This window comes from Pinus tabuliformis, chromosome J (assembly GCF_031772625.1).
Source record: "Pinus tabuliformis cultivar Carrire ecotype Pingquan chromosome J, CPIR1, whole genome shotgun sequence".
NCBI classification, from domain to species: Eukaryota; Viridiplantae; Streptophyta; class Pinopsida; order Pinales; family Pinaceae; genus Pinus; species Pinus tabuliformis.
In genome coordinates this window covers 1351681509-1351705615 of record NC_142295.1, presented here as the reverse complement: position 1 = coordinate 1351705615, position 24107 = coordinate 1351681509, and the positions used below count along the sequence as shown (strand labels likewise).

Here is a 24107-nt window from a genome sequence, read left to right as displayed (position 1 = left end):
ATGAGTTTTTCTACAATATTGTGGCTTATCAATATTACATGCCAGAAAATCATATCTCATTTCATAATTAAATTAAAATATTTTGACTCAATAAAATTACATAAAAATAAAAATTAAATTAAAAAATTAAATTATTAATTATTAAACTAGCTTAGATCTATGTTAACTCTAATATATGGAGCTCCTAGAACCAGAATTAAGGTGGATCTAAATTGCTAATACATTCTTTAATAACCCAAAACCATTACAATTGGAATATTACTCTAAATTGCTAATACATTCTTTAATAACCCAAAACCATTACAATTGGAATATTACTACCGAGACCTAGTCAAGAGGGCTTTATGTTAGCAAATAATATTTTAATTGGAATATTACTACTGACACCTAGTCAAGGGGGCTTTATGTTAGCAAGTAATATTTTAATTGGAATATTACTATTGACACCTAGTCAAGAGGGCTTTGTGTTACGAGTAACATGGATAGTTATAAAATGGTAGACACAAGAGGGATTTATGTTAACAAGTAACATGGATAATTGTAAAAAGTGTTGTCTACATAGGTCACAATTTCATATATTTTTTTTCAAAAAAATGGTTGGATCTATCAAACTCCAAGAGAGATCAAATCTCTCGAGGTGCAAACCTCTTTTTTGAGTGAAAAATTTGTGAAAATGTTTGCACCTGGAGAGATTTGATTAGTCTCCGTAGTTTATAGAACAGAGTTAAGATGAATCTAAGCTTGTAATACACTCTTCAATAACCCAAAAAAATAAAACAATCTAAGATCCACATGCACAACTTTTGGCTATGAGTACCCTTAACCATTACAATTAAAATATTTTAATTGGAATATTACCAAGACACTTAGTCAAGAGGGCTTTATGTTAACAAGTAACGTGGATAGTTGTAAAAATGTAGACACAATAGGGCTTTATGTTAAGGATAGTTGTAAAAGGCGACGTCTATCCAGACTACAATTTTGCTGAGAAAGCTATTTTTAATAGGAATCTAACGATTTTTTTTCTTTTTCAAAATGTTTAATTATAACACCGTTAAAATCATTTTATTTTTTATAGTGGAAATAGATTCAGTGCCATCAAAAACCTCTAGACACCCAAAATCCTAAAACTTCACAACCATAACCTAAATTTCCCAAAATTTTTACTAAATTTAAGTCAAATCTTTTACCTGGTTAAACTATTATGCCGTAAAAAGCCATAATGCAAAGTGTGCCATTAAACCCACCAAGTTAATATGCAGCACCAGATATGACACGTTGACACGAAGTTAATGTTCACCGACACCCATAGGAGTCTAGGACGACGACATGTAAGTACCCTTCCTTTAGAAATTCGAGCTGCCAGAATCCAACAACGGGTTTCGAGAGATTGGGGAAGGGTGTGAATCCCCATATAACAAATCTCTTCACGATCCCCTCGTTTGGGACTCATCACAAATCGCTTGACCATCCCCTCTCGGGGCACCTCTTTCATACCTTTTTTTCAGTAAGACACCTCTTCCATACCTATATATATAGACCGAGAGATAACCAATTCAATTCAAGAGTCCTTCTGATTGTGCAAGATTGGGTTGTGCGCATTTCATTTCTTCGTTTTTCAGCTCCGTGGGTTTCAGTTTCTATCCTTTCTCATTTTTCTTCTGGCAATTAGAAAAGTTGATCAAGTAACAATGGCAATCGCAGGTCCGAGTTCTGCGACCCCGATCTTGAAGGACGAGCTAGACATAGTGATACCCACGATCCGGAACTTGGATTTCCTGGAAATGTGGAGGCCATTCTTTGAGCCCTATCACCTCATCATTGTGCAGGATGGCGAACCATCGAAGACCATCACAGTGCCGAAGGGTTTCGACTATGAACTCTACAACAGAAACGATATCGACAGGATCCTCGGACCCAAGGCCTCCTGCATCTCCTTCAAGGACAGTGCTTGTCGTTGTTTCGGCTACATGGTCTCCAAGAAAAAATACATCTTTACAATTGACGATGACTGCTTTGTTGCCAAGGATCCCTCCGACAACGACATCAATGCTCTCCAGCAGCACATTACGAATTTGCTTTCCCCCTCAACTCCATTCTTTTTCAATACACTATATGATCCATACAGAGAGGGCGCAGATTTTGTTCGTGGGTACCCCTTCAGCCTTCGCCATGGAACACCCACTGCAGTTTCTCACGGCCTCTGGATGAATATCCCTGACTACGATGCCCCCACTCAGCTTGTCAAGCCTTCAGAACGCAATACCAGGTATGTTGATGCAGTTTTAACAATACCAAAGGGTGCTCTTTTCCCCATGTGTGGCATGAATTTGGCCTTCAATCGGGACTTGATCGGGCCTGCAATGTATTTTGGCTTGATGGGTGATGGGCAGCCTATTGGTCGTTATGACGATATGTGGGCAGGATGGTGTGTCAAGGTGATCTGCGACCACTTGGGATTGGGAGTGAAGACAGGGCTGCCATACATTTGGCACAGCAAGGCCAGTAACCCTTTTGTTAATTTGAAGAAAGAGTACAAGGGAATATTTTGGCAGGAGGATATCATTCCATTTTTCCAAGCTGTTACACTTCCAAAAGAATGTACTTCTGTCCAACAATGCTACATTGAGTTGTCAAAGCAGGTAAGGGAGAAACTTGGAGTAATAGATCCATATTTCCAGAAGCTGGCAGATGCAATGGTCACTTGGATTGAAGCTTGGGATGAGCTCAATCCCACTGCCAACCATGCTACCGAAACTGAAGTTATTCCCAATGGACCAGCGATGGTATCCCCGAAGTAGCAAGGATCTGCGCCCACATTAATTGTTTGCATTTGTCAGCTCTGAACTGTGTAGTTCATGATAATTTTGGTAGATGAATAGTCTCTTAGTTATTAATTTTGTTTATGCAGTCAGATGATAGCAGGGGATAGATTGAAATCTGGGGAAACCTTTCTTGGGATGCGATCATTTTTGAAAATCTGAATGCAGTATTTGCATGGATATGTTTTTGTTCAGTTAGATGATAATAAGGACTGCACCCACATCCTGAGAATATGCATATGCAGTAGAATGCTTGGATCGGGTATGTGTTTGAATCGCTTTCTGCTATTGAGACTGCTTTTTTTTTGGTGCAGCTGTTATTGTTGAGACTGCTTTTTTTTGGTGCAGCTGTTATTGTTGAAAAACATAATTTGTTGAAGCTAAATGTTTGGAGATGGAATGTACCAAAAATGCATTGACCTGTATGACATCAAATTGAAACTTTGTTCACTTTATAACAGAGGAATATGGGTAGGATTATTGCAAATTAAACATCAAAATTCTAGAAGCAGAAAAACTTACTTTCATATTGCTTATATCTTTCTACGCTAATCTATATAAAATAATTAGTGAGAAATTTACTTTCATATTATTTGTATCCTCCCACACTAATCTATATAAAAAAAAAATTAGTAAAAAACTTACTTTCATATTACTTTGTATCCTCCACACTAATCTATATTACTTGCTTTCAGATAATAGATGTATAATCTATCGTCTGTGATATTATATTAGGGTAATCTACCTGTTCTGAACACGGTCTTCCATGAATAAGTCAGCCGCATAATTATGATGTGCATGTTTAGTAATTTATCTTATTTATGAAATATATATATCTACATACCGCAATTCAGAAAAAGAGTTTAATCTGTCGAGTACCATATCTGTAGTTAATACTTCATTTTTGTAAATTAGATGTAATGATAACTTGAATGTTTACATACATTCAAGTTATCATTACATCTTTTTTTATTTATTTTGTCTCTTTCTGGCTCGAGACTAATCTCTCCATTTATCTGTACATCTATAAATTCTGTACATTTCTCTCTTTTATGGTTTATTCTGTTCTGGGGTGGGTCTCCAGGCAATACGGAATTTTTGGTTTGCTGTATACAATGTCCATTATATTTCCTTAATATAATCTATATGGTTTTTTTCTTCTGAAAAAAAAAACTTGAATGTATTGTTTCATTTTCCACTTATATTTTATTCTTTTTCGTTTGTATATTATTTATTTTGATGGTTCTTAATCCACTGATTTTATATTGAAATATTTTAATTAGTTGAAGTCATTAAATTCACTTATATTTTATTCTTTTTAGTTTGTATATTATTTATTTTGATGGTTCTTAATCCATTGATTTTATATCCCCTGATTTTATATTGAAATATTTTAATTAGTTGAAGTCATCTGACAATATTCATTAAATTCACTTAGATTCTATTCTTTTTTGTCTGTATATTATTTATTTTGATAGTTCTTAATCCACTGATTTTATATCCCCTGATTAGTTGAAGTCATCTAAGAATATTCATTAAATTCACTTAGATTTTATTCTTTTTCATTTGTATATTATTTATTTTGATGGTTCTTAATCCACTGATTTTATATCCCTGATTTTATATTAAAATATTTTAATTAGTTGAAGTCATCTGAGAATATTCATTAAATTCACTTAGATTTTATTCTTTTTCGTTTGTATATTATTTATTTTGATGGTTCTTAATCCACTGATTTTATATCCCCTGACTTTATATTGAAATATTTTAATTAGTTGAAGTCATCTGAGAATATTCATTAAATTCACTTAGATTTTATATTGAAATTAATTCTTAATACACTGATTTTATATTGAAATTAATTGAATTGTGAAAATGTGATTGTCATACCATGTATCATTTTCCTCTTTTTCGATCAGCTAAGTTCTTTGTTTCTTGCTATTTCTCCGATACTTTTTATGTGATGGGTTCGGACTTCATGTATATGTGATTTATTCGCACGTCATGTTTTCAAAGCTATGGTTCATTTTGATATATATATCTATCTATATATATTAGAGATTAAATAATTAATTAATGTTTATAACTATTAATTTTTAATAAATTTTAAAAATTTATTTTATTGTAAATTTAAACTATTTATTTTAAATTGTTTTATTTTAATTTTGGATTTATCAAAAGTTTAAAAGTATCAAATCTCTTAAGATACAAACTTATTTTAAAGTGAAAAGAGATTTGATTTCTCTATGGGTTTGATAAATAAGCTGAATTTTATATACACATACCATATCTAGGTTGGATTTATCTCTCTCTCCACAATATAATGCCATGTGGATAACTGGCTTACATACTTTATGTCATAATTTATAGATATGGCTGCAATATTCATACATGACTTTTAGATATTTGTGTAGTGGTTTTTCTTCTTAAGTTTGTTTAGGAGGAAAACCATTCAAAAATAAAACGCTCAAGTAAATAACATATCTACCATCAATTACTTCCCAACATAGTTTAAGCAAGCCTTTGCATAAAAAATAGATAGGAATAAGATCTAAAAATTTAACTAGAGGAGTTACTTCCCACCATTATTTATATTTTCTTCAATACTTATAAAAGAGGTTTACACCTAGAGAGATTGTGCTTGATAGATCGAGGGTTAAGATGAATATAAGCTGGTGTTAAATGTTAAATAATGAGTTATGTTAGGTTAAATAGTTATAAAATTAGGAAGCTAGTGTTAAATGTTAAATAATGAGTTATACATGAAACTATAATATATAGTTATATATAGCTATGTGATGTTATCTATATATATATATATTTTAAATGTTTTGTTATATATAATTCTATAGTTTATATGTATAATTAATTAAATAACATTGGTTTTTTTTATAGATTTTATTTTTTATTTTTTACAAAGTCGGTTGTTGTTTATATTCAAAAACGATAGGGGAGACTAAGCTCTATTGTTACAGGGCAGTGTAGATGAGAAGCAGAGCAGGGGAGGGCAACATTGAGAACAAAATCCCTTTTGCTTTTGTCATTCTTAACTGTATGAAAAACTGAGCTAGTATAGACTCGAACAAACTGAAATGACAAAAGACAGTATTTGCAATTCATGCTTAATCAATGCTTATGTGGTGGATTTGACATGCCGTGGATTCTTCAGGGTTGCCTTCAACATCTCTATTTCTTACATTTGCTGAGCTCGTACTTGGAGCATTATGTTTTTCCAGAATATACTTCAAAATATCCACGGACTCTTTGACATGGTTGCACCTGTTTGAGAGGTCATTGAACTATCCCTGGAGTGAAGACACTCTCTGATGGAAGGGATTGAGGTCAGCCTCATGTTTCTCCCTATTAATTTGAGCTTGAGTGTCAATTTTCGTATCCAAGATCTTCTACTGTGCACGGATTTTCTCCAGCTCTGCCTGAAGATTAGCATAGTGGAAGCAATTTGTGCTTCTTGTCATGCTTTGAGAGAAATTTGTTGAACCCGTGTAGCACAAGCCTGTAAAAGCGTGACTCCAATGGGCAGAGATCTGGGATAGAGAGGTAGCCGGGGGCTTTGAAAAGCAAAGGGACAGAAGATCGGGATGAAGAATGATGAGGGAGATGCAAACGCATAGAAGGGGAATATAAGAGCAGAAGAGGGAAGAGGGAGGAGTGATTCAGATCGAGGGGGACCATGATTAAATACAAGTGCTTGGCCAGAGAATCGAGGAGGTATGAAAATGCATTCACATGAAAATTGAGAGATAGTTCACGGGAATGGTATGAAGACAGTAGTAGCACTTGTGAGAAAAGACGGAGACTGAGTATTTGGGTTGAATTCAAAGATATTATGACATTGATATCCTCTGCAATAGATTCGGAGGAGATTTTAGGTGACCCGTGAGCTAAATCAATCATGAGAATAATACAAATGTCAGCAAGGAGGGATCCGATGGAACTGGACACCTCTGCAGATAATGTGTGAGGTGATTTATTTCTGATTATGGCAGAAAACATTGTGACTTAGAGGCATTACAAAGAAGAATGCGAATGGGGTGGAAGCAGGCTCTGTTTGCATGCGTATCTGCCTCCTTGTTGAGAGTGCAGAGTACATGATAGAATCGAGCTTCTTTTATCTGATGGGCAAGTGCTTGGCATCTATTGAATGATTGATATAGGATCACATTGGAGGCACGTCGGTTGTGCACCATCAAGCCGATGATAATAGTCGAGTCTCCAATGATTGTTGTTGTGTGTATGCCAAGTTTTGAAGCTGGAGGAGACCTTGGTAGAGGGCAAGAACTTCGGCCCTGTTATTGGATAGATTGCCTAGTCCCCATTCATAGGCAGTTATGATGTCTCCATTGGTGTTACAGATGATTCCTCCCACCCCGACCATTCCTGGGTTAGATTTAGAGGCACCATCAAAGAAAAGATAATGGGTGTTGCAGTTTCTGAGCCATAAAGAAAACTCCTCATCTTTTATTCTAATTTTCCAACTATAGCTAGAGTTGTTGCTGCTATTAGTGTTACTCCTGCTGTGGGTGTTGTTGTTTTTGTCCAACAAATACCCTATGAAGTTCCCTTCTTCCACATAAAGATCGGCTGTGTCAAGTTTCCCTTGAATTTTAGTAGACATTGCTTCCAATGTAAGACTCCATGACTTATTGTATAACTTCCTAATGCTAGTTTCTTTGTCCTTGAAGACCATGCAATTTAGAGCTAGCCATATGTTCCACAAGAGAGAGCATGGTAAAGAGTTCCATACTCTACGTGCAACATTGTTTTTCTTATGCTGCCAAGGGCAATTTCTTTTCCATAGTTGCAGGGCTTCAACAACAGAGTTGTTGGTACCCCAAGGTAGGTTGATGTTCCAGAAAGCTTCTCTCCAATAGGATATGGCAAAGGGGAAATCAACAAATAGATGCTGAATGGTTTCTTCAACTGCTTGACAATTTGGACAACGGGATGGGCCAATTACCCCACATTTTTTTTAGATTCTTAGAGGTGAGGACTTTCCCTTTTAGGAGGACCCAAATAAAGAATTTTATTTTTGGGAGGGTCTCCATTTTCCAAGCTATTTTCCATTGCTTCCAAATGGGCATGGGGTGTTCATTGCTACAGATCTGTTGGTAAGCAGCTTTGACTGTGTAGTTGGAGTGTGAGGGGTCCCAATGAAAGCCATCATCACTATTGCGTTTGAGTGGGCAATGCCATCAAGATGGGTTTGAAGATTGGTGAGGCTTGCTTCCATTTCAATGGGTATATTTGGGAAGGTCCATCCTTTCCAAATCTGAGACTCGGCATCCCACTAAGATATCCAATCCAAATTATGAATCCCCATGATGTTAAGAAAGGATAAGATCTGCTGAGTACCAGGTCTGCTGCTAATGGTTTGTTGGTCCATTATCTTGTCTACTCCAATTCTAATATTAATGCCATCTTTGGGAACCTTGGAAATGTTTTGTGCAAGGAGGGGGATTGCTTTCTTACACAGCCCCTAGTTTTGAGAACAAGATTTGCTAGGGATCTCATGATCCAAGAGTTGCTGCCTTGGGGAATTGAGATATTTGGTTTCTAACACATTTTTCCACCAAGCAAGCTTGACATTAATGAGCCTCCACACAATCTTGCCACCAAAGGCCAGATTTAGGAGTTTTGGTGATCTAATTCCAAGCCCTCCTTGCTCCTGATATTGAATAACTTGTTTCTAGTTTATAAGGTTATATTTCTTTCTTTCATTTTTTCCCCCTTGCCAAAGAAAGTGACGGATGATGGCCTCCACTTTGTGATGAAAACTAGCTGGGGCTTGCAAGAGTGAGAATTGATATAAGGGTAAGGAGGAGAGACCTGATTTTAGAAGAATTAGGCGCCCTGCTAGGTTAAGCCAAGAGGTGCCCCATTGCTACACTTTCCTTTTCATTTTGTCAGTAATAGTGTCCCAGACTGCAGCTTTCAGATTGCTAGCACTCATTGGCATGCCTAGCTAGGAAAAGTGCCCCCAATTCAACTTGCAAGGGACTCCAAAGGTGTTGGCAATGTTGTGCAGAGTTTGAGTAGAAGTGTTCCAGCCATAGATGCAACTCTTGAGGTAGTTGACCAAACCTCCGGAGTAGCTCATATATTAATCTAGGAGGGATTTGAATCGGAGCTATGATGTTGGAGGCTCCTCCCATTAACAATGTATCGTCAGCAAATTGGTAATGGTTTATGTTCTTGACTCCATTTCCAAATTTGATCCCAGTAATAAGTCCCATGCGACGATTGTAGTCCAAGGCCCTGCTGAAGGATTCAGCCATTAAGATGAAAAGGTAAGGAGAGAGGGCACAGCCTTGTCTTAGACCTCAGGAAGATTGGAAGGAAGGCCCTAGTCTACCATTAATGAGAGGGGAGATCCAGGGGCCAGTAATACATGCTTTGACAAGGTCAATGAAGGGCACGACAAATCCCAATTTGTCCAAAGTAGCAAATAAAAAGGAGTGCCTAACTCGATCGAAGGCATTGGCTAAGTCAAGTTTTAGGATGAAGCCTTTTTCATTTCTAGTTTGGCTAGAATGAATGGCCTCTTGGACTAGAAGGATGGAGTCGGATATTTGTCTGTTGGCCAAGAAACCTCCTTGGTTTTCAGAAATGAGATAGGGAAGGAGAGGTTTGAGGTGCGAAGCAAGGATTTTGGTCAAGATTTTATAAGAAGATTTGCACAAAGAAATGGGCTAGAAACGAGAGAAGGATGAGCGTCTATTCTCTTTGGGAATAAACGCAAGATGAGTGGCATTAGTGTATCCTCTAATTTTTCACTTGCGCTGAGCCCATATTATCATTTTGACAAGGTCTTTTTTGATAGTTCCCCAATAAGTTCTGTAAAAACAAATTGGGAAACCATCTAGCCAAGGGCTTTGTTTGGCTGGAGCATCTTGATGGCATTTTGAATTTCATCCTCTTCAATTTCTTTGATTAAGGTTACATTGATTTCCTCACTGGTTCTCGTGGGCAAGTGCTGAAGAAGATCTGAGTAGTCTTTTGTTGCTTTTGTCTCAGTTAGGAGGATGCCATAATAGTCTGAAGCAGTATTCTTAATAGCGTCTTGAGTAGTTTGGAGATGGCCTTGCTCGTTAGTGATGGAGGTGACATTATTCCTAATTTTCCTGACTGTGGCCTGCTTGTGGAAGAAGGAAGAATTTTTATGCCCTCCTTACAACCAAAGCTGTCTCGATTTTATTCTCCATTTTTGTTCTTCATCTCTATTAGCACGATAAAGCTGGAAATAGAGATCGCCTTCTAATGCTATGTATTCTTTGGAGAGTCGTTGTTCCTCTATTTTGTTGTGGATCCTTTCTAATTCGCTTTTTATTTCAGCTTTGGCCTTCTCGGTTATTTGTAATAATTCTTTGCCCAATCCTTTAAGGTACATTTGGTCCTCTTCAACTTTCTTTCCCAAATGAATCTCGGCGATCCTTCTATGTGCAAACTCCATGTGAGTTTGACAATCTAATCTGCGGTGGGAATCCTGCTCCAAAGTGAGTTGAATTTAAATGGAATGGGCCCCAAGGGGTAGTGGGCCTCAAGGACTAGGACTATAGGATAATGATCAGATGCCGAATAGGGAAGGACAATAGCGTAAGTAGTGGAGTAAGCGGAAAGATGAGAGACATTTATCATAATCATGTCTAGCCTCTCCATAATGTTATCTTTGCCCAATCTGCAGTTGTTCCAAGTGAATATGCGGTTTTTGGGAACAATGTCAACTAAATCGTGTTCCTGCATGATAATTTCTAGCTTTGTTCTATGGGGATCATGGGTAAAAATACCTCCTCTCTTCTCATTGGGGTGGAGTATGAGATTGAGATCTCTGCCAAGAATAATATTACTATTATCTTCATCATCTATGTCTATTTTGAGAGAAGCCCAACATTGCTCTTTATCTCTGAAGTGATTTGGTGCATAGATATTGTAGATGACTATGTGTTTGTTATCTGATTGATTCTCTAGAGTGACTTTAATCCAATACTGATTGATTGTATTAGTTATGCATGTCCAAGTACTTTGGTTCCATATGGTGGTGATTCCACCAGAGGCGCCCCTTGATTCACAAATGTAACCTTCATACTACTTGAGCTAATCAATGATTCCTTTCATTTCTTGATGTCCTTGTTTTGTTTCTTGAAGCATTAAGATTCTTGGTTTCTCAGGAGCTATCAAGTCTTTCAGGGCAGCAATTTTAGAGGCGTACCCTAGTCCCCTGCTATTCTAGAATAGGACCTTCATCATTGAGTATTGGGTATATGGAGAGTTGCTCGCCCTCCCTGCTCCTTGCGTGCTACTTCTTTGCTATTTTTCCCCAGAATGTAGGTTTCTATGGGGTTTTGTGTACCCATGGCTATGTCTTTTTGGGCACTTTCATCCCTCTATTGCTTTATGGATTTTCTACCTGGTCCTTGTTTTTTATGCGTTTCTAGATTTACATCGTGCTCTTTAGAGGAGCTCTTGGTTGTGCGGGTAAGGGGAGGGTCATGAGATGAAGAGGGAGAAGTTTGCGAAAGGGGGATGGGGATGGGGGGGTCATTTTCAACGAGGGAAAGGGCATCAAAGGGGTTAGATGATTCCAAAGGATCTCAGAGTGAGGAGCAGTGGAAGAAATTTTAAGGAGAGGATCCAGGGAGGAGGTGGAGGGGGGAGCTGAGTGATTAATCTTGGGAGGAGCAGCTTCAGGGTTTTCCTTAGGAAAGGAGGCAGTCTTCTTTTTTTTTTTACAGTTTCCCATTGCTCATCTTGTGTAGCGTTTTCAACATCAACTAACTTAGAGCAGCGGTTGGAAAAATGGCCATATTCGTGACATACCTTGCATTTAAATGGGATCTGTTCATATTCTAGCTGCTAGATGTGAGTTGAATCATCCACTTTGAGCTTGATAGCTTCCGAAAGACCCTTGTTGAGATCAAATTCAACACAGATCCACGCACAATCTTGCATCTTGTCCTTTGGCTCGTTGCAATCAATAAACTTCCAAACAACATTATCGATGGCTCGAACCGATTCATCTCCCCAACAATGGAGAGGGAGATGAGGAAGACGGACCCAGACCGAGACTGCACTAGGGACATCAAGTTTGGGATTGAAGTACAGAGTCCATTTTTTTAGATATAATCCTCTCGAATCCATGAGATACAGTCCGTTCCTGCAGATTAGATCCTTGTATTCTCTTGACTCAAAGTGGAAGGTGAAGTATCCTTTCCCACAAAAGTGAATAGAGATTTTGCTGCTTATTTTGTTAGCCTAGTTCCGCTTGATCCACCTTTGTACTGTCTTCGGGGAGGGCCACAGGCTAGTGAATTGCCTGATGAGGCCTCGTTCTGTTAGAGAAAGAGCCGCCATATGAGGAAGGGTAGGAGGAAGAACTACTTCTTGTAATCCATCCAACTTTTTACAAATTTCAAAATTGCAGGACGAGGACGCTAGGGCGGAAGGGATTTTACAAGGGTGGAGAGGCCATTTGGGTAGTTGCTGCCTCCGGGGTTGCATTCGAAGGGGCCATGGCAATCAGGAGGGCTGAAGGCAACTAGCGAAGGAGGACGCAGGCTCAGAGCAGAGTGGCATGACCTAGCTCAAAACCATTTTTTTTTATAGATTTTTAACTCTAAATATTAGTATTTTATTTTTAAAACTAGAATCGCACTATATTTATAATTAAATTTTATTTTATTTTTTTGTCGGTAAAAAAAAATTCATTATATTATTCTAATTTCAGGAACAAAATACATCATCACTAGATCATCAAAATACATTATTGTTGTCGCATAAGACTGAGTATCAGGCTTAAGAGCTAACATGAATCTTTCTTTGAGCAATATTAAGCCTCGGAAGAGGCCAAGAAAACCCGTGTAATTGGTTATTTTTGATACAAAAGAAGCACAAAAGAGAATTTTCTAGGAATATACATTATGGGGATGGGTTGGGGGGAAACAGTGGGAGGGCAGCAAAGAATGCAACCCGCTCATGCATGTGGTAGTCAATGTGTTCCACCTAAGTCTCCAAAGCATGAAGGTGGCCATTTGTTCATCAGAACTACTGCCAAAGGTCGTATATGGAGTCTAGGAGCTCGTTCTGCGTGTGTTGGAGGTCGTTGATGTAGGTCACCCATTCATTCTGGTCATCATATCGATGTTCCCTCAAAGTTTCCATACTCAGATGGAGATTGTTCAATTAGGCTGCTATGGAGTCCAAGGTGGACGAAGCCTCAACGTGGCCTGGGGAGTCACTTGGGGACATGGCTACATTGGCATCAGAATGATGGCTCTCGGTTGACTCCGAGGCTGAGCTGGGCACTCGCTGCTGTGAATGATCGTCCATGCGGTGGCCAACTCCTCGTCTGCGAGCATGTCCTCTTTGTCTCAACATTCATCTTCTACCTCCACCACCAGTTGCAGCACCGCAGGGACGAATTTGGCTACCTCGTTCAACCCACCACACAAGCCAGATATGAACCAAATACAAAAACACATTGCTTACCACACTGACGTCAGGGAGCCTTAAACAATTGATGTCATTCTTGTATCCCTCTGCACTATTTGCTGGCGAACAGGAGGTTTCATCACCAGTCTCTAAAGTGGACAAGCCGTGCCAAGGATTGGACCAATACCCACTCCACAACATTACCTCTCTAGAGGAGCAGCCCCTACCCAAAGATAGAACTAGAGTGAGGAAGAGGGAATGAATGCACACCACCCACACTCTCCAACCTCGGAATGGTATCCCTCGTCATGCCTACTACTCCAATTCTCCCCCGTATCCCACCACCAAATTGACTACAGGGTCCAGTCCCCCACACATCCTTCTACCCTAAGCTTGTTTTGCACTGTTGCCCCAAGCCACAGCCTAAGCTAGGATGCCGATACCCCACTACTCTGTCTCACCTAATACTCCCTCCTCATTTCCCAATAGCTGCAAATGGCCACCCTCCTACCTACACTGCACATTATGTAATGCTCATGGGAGTCCGGACCAGGTCCCAACGGGCCTTTAAGGCACTCATTCTGTGTGTGGAGGCCCAGTTGGCTCCAAACTCCAATGCGCTACCACTTGTCTGTTAGCTTGGTCACCCCCATTGGGGAATAATTAAAAAATATTTAAAATATAAATTAATTTGAATTTGAAATAATAAAATAAAATTGTTTATTTTATAAATAGAGGTTCACTATGAGGAACTATATTCATCATGTCAATCTCAAACTCCTAATTTACTTATTTATTGGTTATATTTTTGTTGTTTTCTGTTTTGGAGTTTTTTGGGGTATATTTTTAATCAAATTTCTTAGAAATTTAAAATGCATTTTAATAACAAAAGATTAAAATTTTTTGAAAATTTATTTCACAAAATTCCTAAAGAAAAAGTTTAAAACCTAAAATAATTAGAAAAAAATGTTTTTACCATTCAAAATTAGAAAATATGCATTTAATAAACAAAATATTGCAAGTAAGAAAAAAACTTAAAACCTAAATTATAGTTTTTTGGTGGTTTCAAAGTGTTTTGTAGGTTGCTTTGAAGGGTTTTTTTTAATGATTTTCTAGTTTGGTTTTGTGGTTTTCTAAGTTGCTTTGAAGGTTTTTTTTTTATTGTTTTTGGTGGTTTTCTTGGTTGGTTTTGTGATTTTCTAAGTTCTTTTGAAGGGTTTTTTTTGGTTTTCATGGCTTTTGTATGGTTGTTTTTTGTTATTATTATTTTTAATTAATTTGTTTAATTTTGCAAAAAAAATCAAATAAGAAAGGCAAAAAATATAAAATACCTAACTTCATTTGAGCCTCTAGGACGTTGGCGAGATTGATTTGAATGCTCCATGCTTCAATTTCTCGATCGAGCCCAAATACTCTTGGTCGAGCTACATGTTGGCATTATGATGCATGTGTTGTACTTGATGGCAACCCTCTCATAGAAGAATATCTCACTTATGTATAACTGTGAATCTTCAGAAGAGATATCAGATGTGACTGATGGAGGACAGCTCAAAGGAATCAGATGATGAATCTTCAGAAGAGATATCAGATGTGACTAATGGAGGACAGCTCAAAGGAATCAGATGATAGTTCTAAGTGTGACAAGCTTTGCCATCAAGTCAAAAGATTGTTGGCATTATGAGATAAGTGTTGTCCTTGATGGCAAACCTCACTGATGACAAATCATAGTACAGAAGGTCAGCAGCAAGGAATTGATGATCAGACTATAAGAAGAGAAAGTTCATACACGCAGGTTCCTTAAGCCCAAGACGCGTGTACACGCAGGTTGGCTTCAGCGCGTGTATGTGGAAAAGTACCTTTGGTCCATGGCGGTTAGTCCTTGGAAGTTGTGCCTATGGTTTCAGACCATTGTGTCTCGACGACGTGTTGATCCTAGTTTTGAAGTTGATGGTATTGGATTTCTATGGTTTTGGCTCTTGGTATTGAGCAAGGCCTAAGGCTATATAAGGAGAAGGAAATCATTAGGCAAGTGCATCTGAAATGTCTTGAATATCTGATGAAGCATTAGATCCAGTATGCAGGTTATGGGTTGATGATGCATTTCTTGATCTGAGCTAAGGAGAGATCTCATCGGTTGATGGAGAGCAAGATCTAAGGAGAGATCGGGATCAAATGGTTTGAAATGAACTATCTTTATGATGCTTATTCTAGATCTACATACTGACGCATGTATTGTTCTATAAATGTTATGAGTATGACTGATGTCTGGTACAGCTGCAAGTTATGAGAAATTATTTTTAGATCTGTACGCGGGTTGTCTTTGGCAAAAGCGCGTATACACGCGGGTTTGATTTATCGAAGTAGCGTATACATTGTAAAGCTTGATATTTGAAGTTGCAGATGGATCTGATGGTTATTACAGAGTTCTGTGTCTGCTCTGTTTTCTGGTGACTGTTGTTAACAGGGTTCAGTGATTCAGAGTTTGATGATTGTTTTGAGCTTCAATGATAGTTATGGGTCCAGTATGAAAATTGGATGAAAAGTGGCCTTACAGATTATGTGTTGTGCTTCAGTGTATCCAGTCTGAAAATTGATGAAACGTGGTACCTGGAGGTGAGAAGATTGTAGGCAAGCACCTACGTACTAGTATCTAAGCTAGTACAAAAGCTAAAGGAGATCTTTTGGAGCATTGTAGCAGGTAGCAGCCTGCGTACTAGTAAATGGATCGGCTAGTACAAGAGCAAGGGGGGTTGTAGCTCCCGTACTGGTATAAGACTGCACCAGTAAAAATATTGTAAAAGGATTTTCTTATTAAGAAGAAGATTGAGATGACTTGCAGCAGGTGGTTTTCACCCACATTGGGTTTCCACCTTATATCTTTGTGTTCATGTGTGTGGCTCTTGTGTGATGTTTTGTTCTGTTATTCTGCATCTGTTTACTGTTAATATGCTTAATAATGATCTGATGCATTTACTGAAGATTAAGCTAACTGAATTATAAGATCTCTGGATATTCGCGAGTTTCATTAGACACAGTTGCGTGTACACGCGGGTTCACTTAATTGAAGTAGCGTATATGTTTCTGAGTATGAAATTGAAAAAGTTTGATTGATCTGATAATACTGATTCACCCCCCCCTCTCAGTATTATTTCCAACACTACAGTCACACTCTCGGCCGAGCTGTCTAATTTCCCATGGTCTGTGCAAATGGTGCACACAGACCACAGGTGGGGTATATAATAAAAAAATGGCTCGATTGAGCCATAATGCTTGATTGAGAATTATAGCTCAATCAAGCCATAAAGTTTGATCGATGGTTTTTTTTAACCCTCGATCAAGCTACTTTTTTAGTGCCCAAGGAGCTCAATTGAGCGCTTAAAAAAGGCTTAGTCAAGCACTTAAATGGTTTGATCAAGCCATCATTTTTTCCACCTAAACAAGCCCTCTCTTGCCAAAAGGTGTAACCCAACCCCAGGTTTTCACCCTTATCAATTTTCCACTTATTTTTTCCATTTGGTGCCATGTCATACTAGGGTCCACCTTTTATTGGGAAATCCTTATGGTATTGTGACCCCCCCCTTAGTCGTTTTGGACTTCAAGAAATGCGGGGGGGGCCAGGGGCAGGGGAACAATAGATATGAGCCATCAATCTCTGAAGAGAGGATTAATGTTACCACCAACTATGGTCTGTAGGTTTTAACCCCGTACAGAAAGTACCTGCATATGAACTCTAAAACACATAAAATAAACAATGTGAGAGCATAACACATATACACAGATATTTTCCCCTGGATCCCAAACCGGGACTACCCACTTGATTTTTCATTATGTTCCTTTCAATGTTATAATACATATTTATACATGCGGAAGCATCCAATACCATGGACTGAAAACCATCATGTCCAAAAAAAGATGTGCAAAAATCATGCACAAAACCATAGGTGGGTCCGCCCAACCTAACATAGGTTCCAGAGTGGGGTTACCTACACCACTCAAACCCACTGTGACCTTCCCGCTACGCAATCGGCGCAACGAAGGGGGGGCTTCGCCCCCCCCCCCCCCCCCCCTCCCCAACCTCCTGGTTAACTATGTGAGTTAGTCGTGGAAAGAATATAAGACAACCCAACATTCTCCTACTTGTTGTTTTCTTTCCATAGGGGGCCACAAGAGAGCTTAGTCATCTATCTAGCCCTGCAACACCCACTGTTTCTCTACACGAAGAGAACTTCTTAGAGCTCACAGCTTTTTTCAATGCATCTGTAGTATTCTTCAAAGTGTCCACCTTTACTAGCAACACATTTTTGTCTTCTATCATATCCCTCACAAAGTGATACTGAACATCAATGTGCTTTGTCTTTGAATGATATGCAGGGTTCTTTGCCAAGAAAATTGCACTTTGGCTGACACAGTCTATCCTTATAGCTCCCTGTACTAACGCCATACTTGAACACAATGTCTCCAACCAAACTGCATCCTTGCTTGCACGAGTGGATGCCATGTATTCTGCCTCTGTAGTTGAGAGTGCCACTACAGATTGTTTCTTACTCATCCAACTGACTGAACCTCCAAATAGGTTAAACACATACCCACTTGTAGATCTTCTCTGATCTAGATCTCCAGCCTAGTCTGCATCAACAAAGCCATGAATATCCAACAATCTTTCCAATCCCAGTCTTCCTTGGTAGCACAAACCATAATCACTAGTGCCACACAAATAACTGAAAACCCGTTTCACTGTTGTCCAATGATCATTTCTTGGTGTTGACATAAACCTGCTCAATACTCCCACTGCATGTGCAATTTCTTGTCTAGTATAGACCATTGCATACATCAGGCTACCGACTGCACTCGCATATGGAACATGGGACATGTCCTCTTCCTCTTCTTGTGTCTTGGGACATTGTTCAACAGATAACTTTAGACCTACAGGAATAGGAACCTTCACAAGTTTACTATCCTGCATTTTAAATCTCTGCAATATTGTCTCGACATACTTCCTTTGGTTTAATCAGAGCTTCCTCTTTGCCCGATCTCTTTTAATTTCCATGCCCAAAATGTATTTTGCAACACCAAGATCTTTCATGTCGAATTTGGAGGACAATTGGGTCTTCACATCTAGCGTAATTTCTTTGTCATTTCCAACCAGCAACATATCATCCACATACAAGACCAAATAAATAATATGGTCACCAATTAATTTAAAATACACACAGTGATCTGCTTTGCTTTTAGTGAAGCCAAGTCCCCGTATAAATGTATCAAATTTTTGATACCACATCCTTGGTGACTGTTTTAACCCATACAGAGACTTCTTTAACTTTCATACCAGTTCTTTCTTACCCTTCACCGCAAAGCCCTCAGGTTTCTTCATGTATATTTCCTCTTCCAGATCCCCATGAAGAAATGTTGTCTTCACATCCATCTATTCTACCTCAAAATCAAAAGAAACAACAACAGATAAAAGTAATCTAATAGAAGTTTTTGGTGGTTTTCTTGGTTGGTTTTGTGATTCTCTAAGTTCTTTTGAAGGATTTTTTTGTGGTTTTCATGGCTTTTATATGGTTGTTTATTATTATTATTTATTTTCAATTAATTTGTTTAATTTTGCAAAAAATTTAAATAAGAAAGGAAAAAACTATAAAATACCTACCTTCATTTGAGCCTCTAGGACATTGGCGAGATTGATTTGAATGCTCCATGCTTCAATTTCTCGATTGAGCCCAAATATTCTTGGTCGAGCTATCGTCACACTCTCGGTCGAGCTCTCTAATTTCTTGAGGTTTGTGCAAATGGCGCACGCAGACCGTGGGTGTGGTATATAATAAAAAAATGGCTTGATCAAGCGATAATGCTTGATTGAGAATTATAGTTCAATCGAGCCATATTGTTTGATCGAGGGTTTTTTTTAACCCTCGATTGAGCTACTTTTTTAGTGCCCAAGGAGCTCAATTGAGTGCTTAAAAAAGGCTCAGTCGAGCACTTAAACGGTTCAATCAAGCCATCATTTTTTCCACCTAAACAGGCCCTCTCTTGCCAAAAAGTGTAACCCAACCCCAGGTTTTCGCCCTTATCAATTTTCCACTTATTTTTTCCATCTGGTGCCATGTCATACTAGGGTCCACCTTTTATTTGACATTGGGAAATCCATATGGTATTGAGACCCCCCCTTTATTCGTTCTGGACTTCAAGAAATGGGGGGGGGGGCACAATAGATATGGGCCATCGGTCTCTGAAGAGAGGATTAATGTTACCACCAACTATGGTCTGTAGGTTTTAACCCCATACAGAAATTACCTACATATGAATTCTAAAACACATAAACTAAACAATGCAAGACATAACACATAAAACACATATACACAGAGATTTTCCCTTGGATCCCAAACTGCGACTACCAGCTTGATTTTCATTACGTTCCTTTCAATGTTATAGTACATATTTATACATGTCGAACCATCCAATACCGTGGACCGAAAACCATCACATCTAAAAAAACTTGTGCGAAAATCATGCACAAAACCATAGGTGGGTCTGCCGAACCTAACATAGGTTCCAAAACTAATAGAGTGAGGTTACCTACAGCACTCAAACCCCCTGTGACCCCCCCGCTACGAAATCGGCACAACAAAGGGGGGGCTCCGCTCCCCCTCAATCCCTTGGTTATCTACGTGGGCTAGTGGTGGAAAGGATATAACACAACCCAACATTCTCCCACTTGTTGTTTTCTCTCCACAGGGGGCCACAAGAGAGCTTAGTCATTTATCCAGCTCTGTAATGCCCATTGTTTCTCTACACCAAGAGAACTTCTCAGAGCTCACAAATTGTGTCAATGCATCTGTAGTATTCTTCAAAGTGTCCACCTTTATCAGCAACACCTTTTTGTCTTCTATCATATCCCTCACAAAGTGATACTAAACATCAATGTGCTTTGTCTTTGAATGATATGCAGGGTTCTTTGCCAAGAAAATTGCACTTTGGCTGTCACAGTCTATCCTTATAGCTCCTTGTACTAACCCCATACTTGAACACAATCTCTGCAACCAAACTGCTTCCTTGCTTGCATGACTTGCTACCATGTATTCTGCCTCTGCAGATTGTTTCTTACTCATCCAACTCACATACCCACTTGTAGATCTTCTATGATCCAGATCTCTAGCCTAGCCTGTATCAATAAAGCCACGAATATCCAACACTTTGTCCAATCTTGGTCTTCCTTGGTAGGAAAAACCATAATCACTAGTGCCACGCAAATACCTGAAACCTGCTTCACTGACTCTAATGCTCCTTACCTAGTTTTGACGTAAACCTACTCAATACTCCCACTGCATGTGCAATGTCTGCTTTAGTACAGACCATTACATACATCAGGCTATTGACTGCGCTTGCATATGGAACACGGGACATGTCCTCTTCCTCTTTTTGTGTCTTGGGACACTGTTCAGCAGATAACTTTACACCTACAGGAATAGGAACCTTCACCGGTTTACTATCCTGCATATTAAATCTCTACAATATTGTCTCGACATACTTCCTCTGGTTTAACCAGTGCTTCCTCTTTGCCCAATCTCTTTTTCTGTGGAATTTATAGTGTAAAATGAGAAATTGCAGGGTATATGCGGAAAATGGATAAATACATGTGTTTGGGGAATGGACAGTGAAATAACAGGTGCTGGTAGTGGCTAACAGGTTCTGGGCTACGTCAGCTGCAAGTTTTTGAGGAAGTTGGTGATTGAAAACCTCAGACAATTGACCTCGACGTTCTTTGCATGGGAACACATGTATACGGTAAAAAACAATGAAAACAACATTCGTTTGTTTTATTAACAAAGTCATAGGTTGGCGGGGTTTTTTGGTTTCAGGACGGATAACATCAGTGGGGAATGAATTGACATTTTTTCGTATGCGGGAAAGCGGTAAGTGGTTTCATATCACACCACTTTTGGGGATGGGCGGTAAATATCTGGGAGCGAGCAATTCCATAGGATGTGTGACGCTTGGCGGAGGTACGAGGAGAAAACCACTTAGTGATCGCGTGCTAATGCATGGTCACAAAGGGGTGCACGATATCAAGGATTGCCATTGGATGTGAGAGGCATGATCAGACGGCTGATGGGAGGTGCGATGAGATGGGTTTTAATGATGACGGGCCCAACACAATTAAGTTTTAATTAATTATATCAGGGGTAGTATGATAGGTTGGGGAGGTTCTTAATTAACCATGAGGGTTAATTAATCCCTTATTAATGCAGCAGGGATTCGAGCTGTTAACTAATTAATCCTGGTTTAAAACGTATTTATGGTTATAACTTAACCATTGGGGTGAGATATGTAATTTTTTGGGATTTTGTATAATAATATAATACGGGCGTGGGTAATTTTATAAGGGATTTATATAAAATAAGTTATAAATTAATATGGTAACGCAATGAAAGCACCAAGTAAAAAACATTAGAATTGTGTATTTAACTTTGAATGAAAAAAGGGTTTTTATGGGGTTTTGTGTAATTTTCCTAAGTAAAATAGGATTTTACTTACGAAAAGACTTATGAAAGTAAATGAATGACTTATGGATGGTTTTAAGTGCTTAGGCTTTTAAATTATTGGGCCGAGGGTCCGGTCCCTCCAAAAGTCAGAGAAATGCTCTGAGCCCCTCTAATTTTAGCAAACACCATAGTAGTTAGGGGGAATTAGTGAAAATTTAGGGAAAGATGAGAAGGGGAGTTAATTACTTGACCTTGACTTGCTTAAAATGCTTCCATTGTAATGTCTGCCTTGCACTTGTGATGAAAGTAAAAATTAACACATTTAGAGTCATTATCCATCACATGTAATTTTGCAACATCATCTACCTACCCTGCCTACTTTAACCTAACATTTTTTCTTCTTTATTTGGGTGCACTTAGACTGGCAAACCCTTATCAAACTTTTCTTTTGTTTTACATGGAGAAATCTATCTAAATCTAACCTTATTACATCCAAGGCCTCAGATTAAACTGTTGAGCTCTTTTTATTCACTCTACCTATCTACTTATTTGCCAAGTTTAAATGGTTTGGTCAGATTTTATTCTCTATCTCTAAAACATAAAATTCAAATATGAGCTAGCCAAGCTTAAGTTGTTTGACTGTTCATCAATTGTGGCATAAATTAAAAAACTACACACAATTGTTTATTGCACAAGAGTAAAAAGTAGTGGCATTTAGACTTGCACACTTTCCTTGGTCTCTTTTTTTGGTGGGGTTCATTTTCTTTCACTTTTTTGACCATCTTATTCTTTTCACCCTTTGATTTTTCTTTTAAGGTATACCCTCTTTACATTTTTTAAATTTTTTGATTTTTTTGAAAATATGGAAAACCTTTGCAACAAGGAAAGGTATGAACATATTCATAGCTCATCAAGTCAATCATGAAATATGACACCTATTGGTATAGGAGCATAACACTATGACTGCTATTGTTTAATCAATTTTTCGGCTTATCAAGTTTCCTCATAATGGAAAGATCATTACGATAGACCATTTGAATTATTTCTCATCCGACCCATCCTCTTGAGATAGTATTTAGCACATCAGTAAAATGACTATCCCTTACAAGGATGTTGGTGTAGGTTTGATTAAAGATTCTGGTTTACTGGGAACTTTTTCCTTCCCTCCTCCTAACGTATCGCCTTCTATTACAATTATTCATATGATTTCATCGAATACTATTACTTTTGATGATCCTTGGATCGTACCTTCCGATTCTGAGGTGGATTCATTTGGTGGCGCGATGGCTCTGAGTCCCTTTGAAATTGCATATCAAGCTGTATAGTCAAGAGAGAGATTTTTCGGCGAAAATCACAAGGAAAATCATTTGTCGACGCGTTTCGAACCAACCAGTGTGGTTCATCGTCAGGACAAGTTGAAGAAACAGATCAAGCTCATCATGTTAAATAGACTAAGCGGAGCCTCCAACAGCTATCCTTTCTAACGGCTAGTTTGACTCAAGGACAGGGGTAAAAATTATTATAATCGTTTAATTATAAAAAATTATACGTTAATTAATAATAGAATACCTAAAAAGTAATATAGAAAGTAATAATTTTATTATAAAAATAATAATAATTTTATTTAAATTTTTATTAATAGATAAAAGGTTTATTAAGTTAGAAAATCAAAGTTAATTATCCTAAGTTAGGGGAAAATTAGTTAAATACATAACCCTATGAAAAAGGTAAAAGCCTCAATAGAATGTATAATTAAAATAATCATTAAAAATTATAAGTTGATTAATAATTTAAAGGGTAGTTTGCTAAATAAATGACCTAAAATAATAATTTTATTTACATTTTATTAATATGAAAATAATAATTTTATTTAAATATCATTAATAAATCAAAGGAAATTAAGTTAGAAATCAAAGTTAATAACCATAAGTTAATAGGAAAATGACCTTATGAAAAAGGTAATTTCCTCAATAGAATATAAAGAATAAATAAAATAATATTATTTATAAGTATCATGAATACAAAAAGGTCAAAAAGGACCCTATTAGTTAAACATATAAGGAACAAAATTAGTTATAAGAGCGACCTCAAAATAAGAGGGCCTTAAAAAATCAGAAGAAATAGAAATCACATTAAAATAACACGAAAAATATAAATACAAATAAAAATAATAAAAATAAAATAAAATAAATAAATAGAAATAATAAAGAAAAGAAAAGAAAAAAAAAATAAATAAAAAATAATAAAAAATAAAATAAAATAAATAAATAAATAAATTTTTAGTCGTTTTCTGATCCCTATTCAACCGAAACTGATCCAATGAATGTGGTCCATGAGGAATCACTTTCTATATCTA

The 24107-nt window shown here is 37.8% G+C and overlaps 1 pseudogene; it reads left to right on the top strand.

The window, feature by feature from the left end:
- The first annotated feature begins 1769 nt into the window (after positions 1 to 1769).
- LOC149232382 (putative UDP-arabinopyranose mutase 1 pseudogene) lies at positions 1770 to 2801 on the top strand (annotated as a pseudogene).
- Positions 2802 to 24107: the final 21306 nt, after the last annotated feature.